This window comes from Capra hircus, unplaced genomic scaffold, assembly GCF_001704415.2.
Source record: "Capra hircus breed San Clemente unplaced genomic scaffold, ASM170441v1, whole genome shotgun sequence".
In the NCBI taxonomy this organism is placed as follows: Eukaryota; Metazoa; Chordata; class Mammalia; order Artiodactyla; family Bovidae; genus Capra; species Capra hircus.
This window is the reverse complement of record NW_017189707.1, coordinates 24738-36420: the sequence shown is the minus strand read 5'-3', so window position 1 is coordinate 36420 and position 11683 is coordinate 24738. Positions and strand designations below refer to the sequence as shown.

Genomic DNA, 11683 nt, shown 5'->3' with positions numbered 1-11683 from the left:
CCATCCTCAAGCAGACTGACTTCCTTACTTTATTGAAATTCAAAGCTTTCTGGAAATTTCCTTATTATACTTAAAGCCCAATAGCATACACTTATTTGTTGAAACTTAACTGATTTGAGGAATTTTACTGAGAATTTAAAAACTCCTTCTGTGATATCTGACGCTACCCAGATGTCCAGACCATGAAGCAAGCAGATGATGAATAGAAAAATCAATTTCTAATCTTTCACTCAGTTAAATAAATGAATACATCTATATATCTACATATCTCAATTAAAGAAATGCTTACCTGGAAGGGAGAAATTTCCTCCAGTATTAACAAATCTGTCAGTCATTTCTCCAAATACTATCATCATGAGGGGCAGACCTGATCCATGAGTTATGGCCATGATAGCGCCAAAAGACATAAATAATTTATCCTGCCAATCAGAGTATCGAAACTAAAAAAAAAAGAAGGAAAGAAAAGAGAAGAATACTTAGCTTGTATAACAGAATTTCTCTTTTTTCACAATGTATGTTCTTTGGATTTTTCTTTAAGGTCAGTAACCGTTCCAAATAAATGTATTAGGGAAGAAAGAGAATTTCAACTCAAATCATTGACAGAGTAATTTCAAGAGTCTACTTATTTTGTATCTGTGTGGAAAAAATTCTAATTTCATTTAATCAGTGTCTTATTTGGATAAGTGATTGCAATATAATCAGAAGGGACTAAGATTTGGTTTCATTAAGAAATACTATTTGATCTTCCAGAGCTCCTGAGGTAGTGAATTAAAAACAGCTAGGTGTTGATGTCATTTACATACACACATATAATACATCCTTTAAAAAGACATTCAGGATATTTTAGAGGGAGAATTATAAAGGGCGGAGAAGGAACAGATATTCTGAGTTTTGAGGATAAAGCCCCTTTAAGAGGCTTAAGTTAGCTTTTGGAAGACAGGTCAATAGCAAAGGGCAAGGAACTTAAGGAGTGCCTGGGTGTGTGCTTTAGGGAAGTCTTGCTTATGGCGATGATACTCATTGTAGAATCTTGAAGGACAATGGGGAATTAGCGAAGAAGAACTGGGGAGTGCAGAGAAAGTGGGGGAAGTGGGGGTTTAGAACAGCAGGGTGACTGGAAACTACGAGTCCTCAGGGAACTCCACATGGTGGAATTTCTAAACACACAGTACAGAGCATGGAAGACGATATTAGAGAGAGGCCTAAAAGGCCTGTGGCCACACCAACTATCTTGGATTTAGTACCATCTATAGAGGGCTTCCCTGCTGGCTCAGCTGGTAAAGAATCTGCCTGCAATGTGGGAGACTTTGGTTCAACCCCTGGGTTGGGAAGATCCCTGGAGAAGGGCAAGGCTACCCATTCCAGTACTCTGGCCTGGAGAATTCCATGGACTGAATAGCCCATGGTGTCACAAAGAGTCAGACATGACTGAGCAACTTCCACTTATCACTTATAGAGGGAAGTAGTTATACCAGTAAAGTGCACGACACCCAAGAACTAACCAGCGATCAGTGTCATGATACTCCAAAACCCTTTGTCCTTCACCACCTGTTTTAGTTCTCTCCAAATTCCCACTTTTTCTCCCCATTTCTGATTGACTGAAACTATGCCTCTCTCTCTGTTCTTCTTTCGTCCTCTGCCTTCCAGACTACATCTCTCGTCTCTTAGTCTTCCATTTCTATACTTTTCCCTTTGTCCCTCACATCTCTCTCATCTTTTTAACCCTTATCTCTGCCACCCCACTCCCTTTGGGGGACAAGGAAGGAACAGTCATCAAGAGAATGGGTGATGAGTCAGGCTGGGCAGAGTGGGGTCCTTGAGAGTGGAGGCTGAGTCAGAGGGAGCCACCATGCAGGGGCACCCTGAGGCTAAAGCACAAAGTGGGGGGTGGTGGGGGGCGGTGTGCCAACTGCTCTCAGGGATTTCCAGAAGTTCGGTCTGGGAGACCAAATTCCATCATTAAACACAGAGGGCAAGCAAGAGTGTTGAGAGAGACAAAGGGTGGGAAGTCAGGTGGAGCTTGGAATGAAACAAGGCAGGCAGGTAAAGTCCAGAGCAGATAGGAAGGGCCCCTAAAATTGGCACAAAAGGGACTAGTGTCCCCAAGGTTCACTTTAGTGGCCGGAGGGGAAGGGAGATAGAGCACTTGAGTTTCTGGGCCACAGCTCAAGCATAGGAGCAAGCTGACAAGCAATGTTGTCTTCAAACATTTACGTGAAACTGCTGCTGCTGCTGCTAAGTCACTTCAGCCGTGTCCAACTCTGTGCGACCCCACAGACAGCAACCCACCAGGCTCCTCTGTCCCTGGGATTCTCCAGGCAAGAATACTGGAGTGGGTTGCCATTTCTTTGTCCAATGCATGCGTGCATGCTGAGTCGCTTCAGTCGTGTCCCACTCTGTGCGACCCCACGGACGGCAGCCCACCAGGCTCCTCTGTCCACAGGATTCTCCAGGCAAGACACTGGAGTGGGTTGCCATTTCCTTCTCCATGTGAAACTGAGGAAAGTTTTAAAGGCTTTTCATAGTACATTTGAAGCTCATGTAATGTATTATATTCACTGCACTTCAATTAAAAAGTTTCTCACATTAATGAAACAAAATTTTATTGTCTCCAAGCTTCAGTGAAAATTCCAGGAATTTCACAGTAATATCCTAAGTAACCCAGATCTGTTTTCAGTGAGTTTTCAACAGAAGAATGCCTTTCTGTGTTGTGCTGTGCTTAGTCACTCAGTCGTGTCCGACTCTTTGCAACCCCAGGGACTGTAGCCCGCCAGGCTCCTCTGTCCATGGGGATTCTCCCGGCAAGAATACTGGAGGGGGTTACTCCATGCCCTACTGCAGGGGATCTTCCCAACCCAGGGATCGAACCCAGATCTCCCTCTTTGCAAGTAGATTCTTTACCATCTGAGCCACCAGAGAAGCCTGAATGCCTAACTCCTAGTAAAATGCAGTTTTATCCTGAACCTCAATCAGAACAGCAGCAAAACAAATCTATTGAGAGTGAAAAAGACAACACTTATATTTAAGGTTAAACTTCCAAATGCAAATGAAAATTTCTATTTCTACTTTAAGGTTTGTGACATTTTGTTTTCTGTAAGAGGCAGATTGAAAACCTTTGCATTAAAACCAGACTTAGTTTTACAAACAATTTATTCTCTAAAGTACTGAATTGAGAAACTGTTACCCTTACTGAGATTTTTAAACACAAAAGTCACAAGCATAAGGGAGAAGAGAATGAAACTTAATAAGTTGGAGACTTCAGATGACATGCTTTTTTTCTTTTTTTTTTTTTACCAGCTTCTTTGCTATCAAATAATAGCTGTCATAGTTTGAAACATATATTCACCAAAAGTGGGCAAACATTTTCTTGGGTCCCCTCTCTAAGACATATTACAAATGAAAAACAGATTTGACTTCTTCCAAAAATATGTTGGCTTGCCCTGGACCAGTAGAAAACCACTGAGAATTGTCATAAACATATCTGAATCTGTAATAGTAACTTCATATTTAATCAATTTTCCCGGAGTCCAATATGAACATAGATTTCTTAAGCATTTACAATTTTCTGTAGTTAACAATCTTCTTATATGCAAGTTTATTCTAAGGTAAATTTGTGCTTGTGTGTGAAACAAGTGCAGAGATGTATTTTTCTGAATTTAATTGGTTTGTATGGTGCTTCAAACACCAGTCCTAACTTCAATTTCCCTCTATACCAGTTAGCTCTGCTCTCCCAGCCAGCCTATCCCTACCTGTTTTATCATCCACCTTGAGAATGTGGGCCATTAAATACAATGAGCCAATCCAGGACATGTATCTTAAAGTACTTCTCACTTCAGATCCAAGACATCAAACTTAAATGAAGGCAGAACTGATTCAAACTTAATATTTCACAGCTTACCAATGTTAATGGTCCAATCAAATTTACTTTCTTCATTTTTTCCTTAGCTTGGCTGCTGTAAAAAATATATATATAACCGAATTTAAAAACTCTTACAAAATATTTCACAGTCAACTGAATATAAATTTAAGTAGTTACCATATTTGAATATTATATTTTCAAATGTAAAACAGTGATGTCCACAAACTGTCGAAATTATCCAGCTTAACACACAGTGTAAGACAATAACCAAGTGCAAAGGTTAACTGTCCAAGGCACGATAGAAATCTCTGGATAACTGGGGAATGGTCACCTGCCTGCAGCATGCATGCACAGAAGGAAGATGATCATGTCAACAATGTCTGCAAGATCAGTTAATTCTTCATGTGCTAAAAAGGTACATCTTGATCTAAAATTAGTAAAGGCCACTCTTCTGAATGATTATAGGGAGTGGCGTCTGGAAATCCTGTCGGCTCTACAGTCAAAATACATCTCGAGTTCACTCACTCTTCACCACTTTCATAACTATCCTAACAGCCCGGAGAACTCCTAACTTGTTTCTCCACTTCCGCTCGTGCCCACTTCAGTCTATCCGCAATGCAACACTCAGAGTCATCATTTAAAAACACAAGTCACATGCTTGCTAAAGAGGAGGATGAGGCGAGTGACGGACTGGGAGTTTGCGATTAGCACATGCCAGCTATTACAAACAAGATGGATGAACAACAAGGTCCTCCAAACCATAGTGCAAAAGAACATGAAAAAGAACGTGTGTGCAAACATATATATATATATATATATATATATATATATATGTATAGCTGATCATTTTGCTGTATAGCAGAAATTAACACAACACTGGAAATCAACTACACTTCAATAAATGAAAAACAACTCTCAGGTCATATTATGCTGCTACTCTGCTCAAAGACTTACAAGTGGCTTCCACTTTTCTCAGAGAAAAAGCCAGATCCTTACCCTGGCCTCTCCGGCCCCACACGATATTCTTTGTTGCCTCTCTCAGCACAGTGCCCACTCCCACCCCTGCCAGCTCGGCCCCAGTCACCCAGCTCTCTCTGCTGCTGCTGTCCTGTGAACCCTCCAAACACGCTCCCCCTGCAGGGCCTGCATTACCTCTGCGGGGAGTGGTACATATATGCCACAGGGCTCTCTCATTTTTTTTCAAGTTCTTGCTTAAATATTGCCTTCTCAATATGACCTACCTTAACTACCCTATTTAAAATTGCTTTTTTGCACTCCTGATTTCTTTAGCCTTAATTAACGTGTTCCCATAGCATTCATTACCTGCTAACAATTGTTTGCAGGACTAAGTGCCCCTGGGAAAAGAGTTTATGGATGCTTCTTTTTCACAAATGACCACCTATTTGCATAGATCTAACTTGATATTACTTAAAGCCCAAGAGTGCCCCTGGTTTCCTGGTCTGGGATATCTGATGCCCTTTGGTGATAATTTGTCTCAGAAGCACAGGCTATTAATTTGGTTTTGGGTTGGAAATGCTGTTGCTTCCTCAGTCTTGGGTATAGAATGAAACACAATCCGGTTCTCCCCTGAGGCAGGAAGATGGAATTTGATGTAATATTTTTCTTTTATGTATCTTGGGCTTTAATTCCATGCCATATAAAGACCACTTGCGAGATTCTAGCAGCTACATATTCAGCATATGTATTGTTTGCATCTATTCTCAATAATAAATAAATGCTAACTGTAGGAGAGCAGACTTTTTTTTACCTAAATGCATTCATTTAAATTTCCAGGTGAAGTTTTATTCACAGGACTTGATCCCAAACTATCTGGAACATTTTCTAAAATCAAAGGACTGACATCTGCAACGAAATGTGTTCACAAGAATGTGACAGGCAAAACTGCGTGATCGGAACGACCATGGAACTCTCAGTTTTCCCTAGACACTGAAGTGAGCTGAACTTCCTTTAGCATACAAGTTTTGGTCCATTTTTTATAAAAGTGTGTCTCATTACCCTTGAGTTCATAATCTTAACTTTTTCTTAGTCTTTTATACTCTTTGAACTGTCTTCTTCCCGACACAAGGCTGTGAGCGCCACTTCTGAGCACTTCCTTGGGCTCTGTTGTGTCACTGTGTCTTTTGCAGGGGTAGCCCCTCTGTACACTCACCAATGTTTAGCCAGTGCAACACGAAACAGACTTCTTGGAGAAAATGCCCCCTGTTTATAGATTCACAGTCAATTCCAGCCTGAACTGCCAGCGAATGAAAAACCACCTTTTTCTGGAAGAAAAAATACCATCCATGGGTTTTCCACCTTTATAGGGCAAACTAGATATTCTGTGAATGAATACCACAGTATATAGAAGAAATAGAGCAAGATCATTGTATGAAGAAATTAACAGACTAAAATAATACCCTGGTTTAACCACCACATAGGCATGTTCTCTGTTAACTAATCAGGCCACTTGCAGCTTGAGGACCCACTACAGAACCTGATAAGTGTGTCCCTCTGGGTGATCTCTGGATGACACAGGTCAGTTAGTTCTGGGTGGCTTGGCATGAACTCAGAGACCACAACAGCCTCATAAAATTTGAGGCTGAAGGCAAAAATGATTCACAGTCCTCAAAGTGAAAGAGGGACAAAGACAGCTTGCCACTTACTGATTGCTTACGCCCCTGCTAAGGTGGAGAAGTGAGGGTGATGAGGGCCCTCGGGAACCAAAGAGCCAGCACAGGGAGAAAGACAGGCAAGCAGACAGAGGCAGAGGTTTCCCCCTCGCATCTGAGCAACAATTTCTTTGGAAGCGCAGGTAACCCGCCCCAGGCTGCTCAAGGTTCCCCTCCCCAACTCACCCCTCACCCCCCAGAGGGAAGAAAGAGGGAACCAGAGACTCTTCTGTCCATGGGGATTCTCCAGGGAGGAATACAGGAGTGGGTTGCCTTGCCCGTCTCAAGGGGATCTTCCCCACCCAGGGATCCCGGCGTGTCTGAGGGATTCTTTACCACTGAGCCACCAGGAAAGCGAGCCTGTCGCAAAAGAAGCCTCAGTGACATTCCTTGGGTAAAGTCAGAACCACAGAAAAGACTCTAAGGAAACTCCAAAACAAAGGCCAAAGGCATCCTCCACTCAGCTACTTTCCTCGGCTACATGTGGCTCTGCTGACTCGCGTGTAACGAGAAAAGCAGAAAAACGGTGGCCGAGGGTGATGTACCTGCGGACGCCCAGTTCAAATCCGTCCTCCCTGGTCTCGGTGATCCGGAATGTTGCGACCCTTCCCACCTCTGGATCCATCTCAGCCTGGGGAGAAACCAGTCTCAGGTGCAAGGGCACCAGCCCCAGCTTGGGGAGGTCGCCCAGCCTCCTCACAACACCCCCCTCCCCACCCCGCCGGGGGGTCGGGGCCAGCAGACTGGTCGCGGGGACCGGGAGGACCGCGCGGATGCCACGCTGCCCGCCGCGCGGAGCCCACCTTCCCGCGCTCCCCTCACCCGGGGCTGCGCCTGTCTCCGGCCGAGCCGCTGGGCGCGCCGGGGCTGCGGCCGCGGGGCCTGGGACTTTGCTCGCCCCCGCCCCCGCCCCCCGCCCCACCCCGAGAGGGTCCGGCCCCAGAGACGCCTCCTGAAGCCGCCGGGGCCACGGCCCCGGGCAGAGGCGGCGCTCCAGCCGCCAGGCTCGCTGCGCACACCCCGCGGGGACGGGGGCCCGGCGCGCCGCCCTCCGCTGCCGCCCACCCCCGGCCAGCCGCCAGCCCCGGGCCCGCCGCGCCAGCTGCGGCCGATAAGCCCCGCGACCCGCCTGGTGCCGCCGGGTGTTCCGAAAGCCTGGCCTGCGGGCCCCTCGAGCCCTCCAGAGTGACTGTCACACTCCTTCAGAGCAGTTTTCTTTTTGAAGCCTTGCGGGGACAGTTTGCACATGCTCACCAATGATGGGGCAGCTGAGGGACCCCTACGCTCGCCTCCCGCTGCTTCTGCATGCCCTGGTCTGCTCCCCACGGCGCACCGAACCCACCCGTCTCTCGGGATGCTGAGAACAGGGCAGGGCCGCCCAAAAACATCGCATTAAGCTCTTCACAGTACAATGCAGTCGGTGCCTTCTTAACATGTAGAGGCCCAGAACTTTAGGGCTGGAGGGCACTTTCAGTTCAGTTCAGTCCTCAGTTGTGTCCGACTCCTTGCGAAGCCATGAATCGCTGCACGCCAGGCCTCCCTGTCCGTCACCAACTCAAATCGCCAAATTCAACCGCTTCTCGTCCACTCCCTTTCCAATAGGAAACTGAAGCCCAGGGAGGTCGAGTCTCGCCTGTGGCTACATCCTCAGGACCAGGGTCCAGTCTCCAGTGTCCTCTCCTGGAATCCTGTTCTGATCCTGGACTTCTCTCTGTGCTCAGGTGTCTCTAAACCTCGCGCTCACGGGAATCCTCTGTGGTTTTCTCATCCCTTTTCATGAACCTCGCGCCACACTCCTTCTTAATGGGAAAATCGAAAACAGGGAGCAACATGTTATCATAGCTTTGAAGCCAGTGGGATTCAAACTCAGAGCTTCCTGTCTCACTAGTTATGTCACCTTGGACACTTTCTCGCTTCTCTAAGCCTCAGTTTCCTCATATGGTAACATGAGGATAAAACACCCCCCTTACTAGGTCACTGTGAGGAATAAATGAACTAAGAAGGTAGAAGGAGCTGGTCCTGAGCCTGAACCAGAATACACTCCATACACACGGCTTCCCCTCTTCCAACCAGGTAGCAGGGTTACCTGCTGGTCCTTGCTCCTGCTGTCTTGTTAACACAGAAGCCATACTGTGGCTTTCTCGGGTTCCCAGAGAAAATTAACAAAGAGCATCCTACAAGAGGAGGTGCTGTCGGCAGACCTTGGACTCTCACCTGTGTCACTTACTGTTTGGCCTTACGCAATTTACTTAATTCTTGATTTTACGGAAACCGTAAAATTGGGGTGTTATTAGGATTAGACATAATGTGTGTAAAGTGCCTGGCATATAAGAGGTGCCTAGTTTTAATAGTTACAAGATCAGAAGAAGCTGATGAGGAGAGACTGGGATAAGAGCCAGGAGCTCCAGCACTCACTCTAAAGTATGCCACTTATCTCTACCCCGCTCTGCATATCAGCTTGAGCTAGGCAGAACCTGACTTGAAGAGATGACTTAGAGTTGACTGAAACTGTGGCATGTTCTAGAATTATTAGAAATGAATTTATTTACAAGTTTTCCTAAAAATGTTTTTTCTTCTTAGTCTATCTACCACAATCAGGAGGAATCTCTTCTTTGCTCAACCAGAATTCATCTTCTTCACAAGTCTAACAGGTGGTCAGATCACTATTTTAAAGTTCAGCTCAATCGCTCAGTCTTGTCCGACTCTTTGCAACCCCATGAATTGCAGCACGCCAGGCCTCCCTGTCCATCACCAACTCTCGGAGTTCACTCAGACTCACGTCCATCAAGTCAGTGATGCCATCCAGTCATCTCATCCTCTGTTGTCCCCTTCTCCTCCTGCCCCCAATCCCTCCCAGCATCAGAGTCATTTCCAATGAGTCAACTCTTTGCATGAGGTGGCCAAAATACTGGAGCTTCAGCCTTAGCATCTTTTCCTCCAAAGAAATCCCAGGGCTGATCTCCTTCAGAATGGACGGGTTGGATCTCCTTGCAGTCCAAGGGACTCTCAAGAGTCTTCTCCAACATCACAGTTCAAAAGCATCAATTCTTTGGCGCTCAGCCTTCTTCACAGTCCAACTGTCACATCCATACATGACCACAGGAAAAACCATAGCCTTGACTAGACGGACCTTAGTAGGTAAAGTAATGTCTCTGCTTTTGAATATGCTATCTAGGTTGGTCATTACTTTTCTTCCAAGGAGTAAGCATCTTTTAATTTCATGGCTGCAGTTACCATCTGCAGTGATTTTGGAGCCCCCAAAAATTAAGTCTGACACTGTTTCCACTGTTTCCCCATCTATTTCCCAAAAAAGATGTCCTTTTCATTATAGGGGACTGGAATGCAAAAGTAGGAAGTCAAGAAACACCTGGAGTAACAGGCAAATTTGACCATGGATGCAGAATGAAGCAGGGCAAAGACTAACAGAGTTTTGCCAAGAAAATGCACTGGTCATAGCAAACACCCTCTTCCAACAACACAAGAGAAGACTCTACACATGGACATCACCAGATGGTCAACACCGAAATCAGATGGATTATATTCTTTGCAGCCAAAGATGGAGAAGCTCTATACAGTCAACAAAAACAAGACCAGGAGCTGACTGTGGCTCAGATCATGAACCGCTTATTACCTAATTCAGACTCAAACTGAAGAAAGTAGGGAAAACCGCTAAACCATTCAGGTATGACCTAAATCAAATCCCTTATGATTATACAGTGGAAGTGAGAAATAGATTTAAGGGTCTAGATCTGTTAGATAGAGTGCCTGATGAACTATGGAATGAGGTGCATGACACTGTACAGGAGACAGGGATCAAGACCATTCCCATGGAAAAGAAATGCAAAAAAGCAAAATGGCTGTCTGGGGAGGCCTTACAAATAGCTGTGCAAAGAAGAGAGGTGAAAAGCAAAGGAGAAAAAGAAAGATATAAGCATCTGAATGTAGACTTCCAAAGAATAGCAAGAAGATATAAGAAAGCCTTCAGCGATCAATGCAAAGAAGTAGAGGAAAAGAACAGAATGGGAAAGACTAGATATCTCTTCAAGGAAATTAGAGATACCAAGGGGACATTTCACGCAAAGATGGGCTTGATAAAGGACAGAAACGGTATGGACCTAACAGAAGCAGAAGATATTAAGAGGTGGCAAGAATACACAAAAGAACTGCAGAGAAAAAAACTTCATGACCCAGATAATCATGATGGTGTGATCACTCATCTAGAGCCAGACATCCTGGAATGTGAAGTCAAGTGGGCCTTAGAAAGCATCACTACAAACAAAGCTATTGGAGGTGATGGCATTCCAGTTGAGCTGTTTCAAATCCTGAAAGATGATGCTGTGAAAGTGCTGCACTCAATATGCCAGCAAGTTTGGAAAACTCAGCAGTGGCCACAGGACTGGAAAAGGTCAGTTTTCATTCCAATCCCAAAGAAAGGCAATGCCAAAGAATGCTCAAACTACCGCACAATTGCACTCATCTCACATGCTAGTAAAGTAATGCTCAAAATTCTCCAAGCCAGGCTTCAGCAATACGTGAACCGTGAACTTCCTGATGTTCAAGCTTGTTTTAGAAAAGGCAGAGGAACCAGAGATCAAATTGCCAACATTTGCTGGATCATCGAAAAAGCAAGAGAGTTCCAGAAAAATATCTACTTCTGTTTTATTGACTATGCCAAAGCCTTTGACTGTGTGGATCAAAATAAACTGTGGAAAATTCTGAAAGAGATGGGAATACCAGATCACCTGACCTGCCTCTTGAGAATCTGTATGCAGGTCAGGAAGCAACAGTTAGATTTGGACATGGAACGACAGACTGGTTCCAAATAGGAAAAGGAGTGCGTCAAGGCTGTATATTGTCTCCCTGCTTATTTAACTTGTATGCAGAGTACATCATGAGAAACGCTGGACTGGAAGAAACACAAGCTGGAATCAAGATTGCCAGGAGAAATATCAATAAGCTCAGATATGCAGATGACACCACCCTTAGGGCAGAAAGTGAAGAGGAACTCAAAAGTCTCTTGATGAAAGTGAAAGAGATTGAAAAAGTTGGCTTAAAGCTCAACATTCAGAAAATGAAGATCATGGCATCTGGTCCCATCACTTCATGGGAAATAGATGGGGAAACAGTGGAAACTATTTAAAAAATACTCTACAGT

At 44.9% G+C, this 11683-nt stretch overlaps 1 long non-coding RNA gene across 1 annotated transcript; it reads right to left on the bottom strand.

Annotated features, from left to right (window-relative positions):
- Positions 1–407: 407 nt before the first annotated feature.
- On the bottom strand, positions 408–7123 carry LOC108634644. The gene is made up of 3 exons (XR_001917667.1): positions 7074–7123; positions 3899–3953; positions 408–440 (listed from the first exon to the last, which is right to left on the bottom strand). It is a non-coding gene; the product is annotated as an uncharacterized LOC108634644 (long non-coding RNA).
- Between the last annotated feature and the right edge of the window lie 4560 nt (positions 7124–11683).